Source organism: Bacillus rossius, chromosome 13 (assembly GCF_032445375.1).
Source record: "Bacillus rossius redtenbacheri isolate Brsri chromosome 13, Brsri_v3, whole genome shotgun sequence".
Classification (NCBI taxonomy): Eukaryota; Metazoa; Arthropoda; class Insecta; order Phasmatodea; family Bacillidae; genus Bacillus; species Bacillus rossius.
In genome coordinates this window covers 17,406,884-17,407,434 of record NC_086340.1, presented here as the reverse complement: position 1 = coordinate 17,407,434, position 551 = coordinate 17,406,884, and positions in this window count along the sequence as shown.

Here is a 551-nt window from a genome sequence, read left to right as displayed (position 1 = left end):
CTACATTATTTTATTATCTAAAAAAAAAAAACTATACACACACACACACTCTCTCTCTCTCTCTCTCTCTCTCACTCACTCACAAACACACACTCACACTCACACACACTCAGTAAAATCTATATAACGACACTTAACAGACTTAGCATTTTTCGGCGTTATAGAAAGTGGTCGTTAAATGGAGAGAAATAAAAGATATCATTTTACTATTCTATAATAATATGTATTTACTAATATAGTACACATTTTACACACAAACATTAATATTCATACAAATAAGAACACCTGTTGCGTATAGTCTGTTATTTTTTCTTTGTAGAGCGGCTAAATTCAAAGCCTCTTCCAACATCATTGATTTTTTCTCCCGCCTCTATTGAGCATATTCATAAAACTTTTTCGTTTACTCGCCATGTTTACAGTTAGAAAGTCTGTAAGCAACTGCGATAATGATAAAGTGTAACAACTTGACAAAAGTCTAGTGATCGAGGTAAACATGTGCAAGTTCATCATACAAAAACAAAACACAAATTTCTTGGAATCTCCGGTACGTC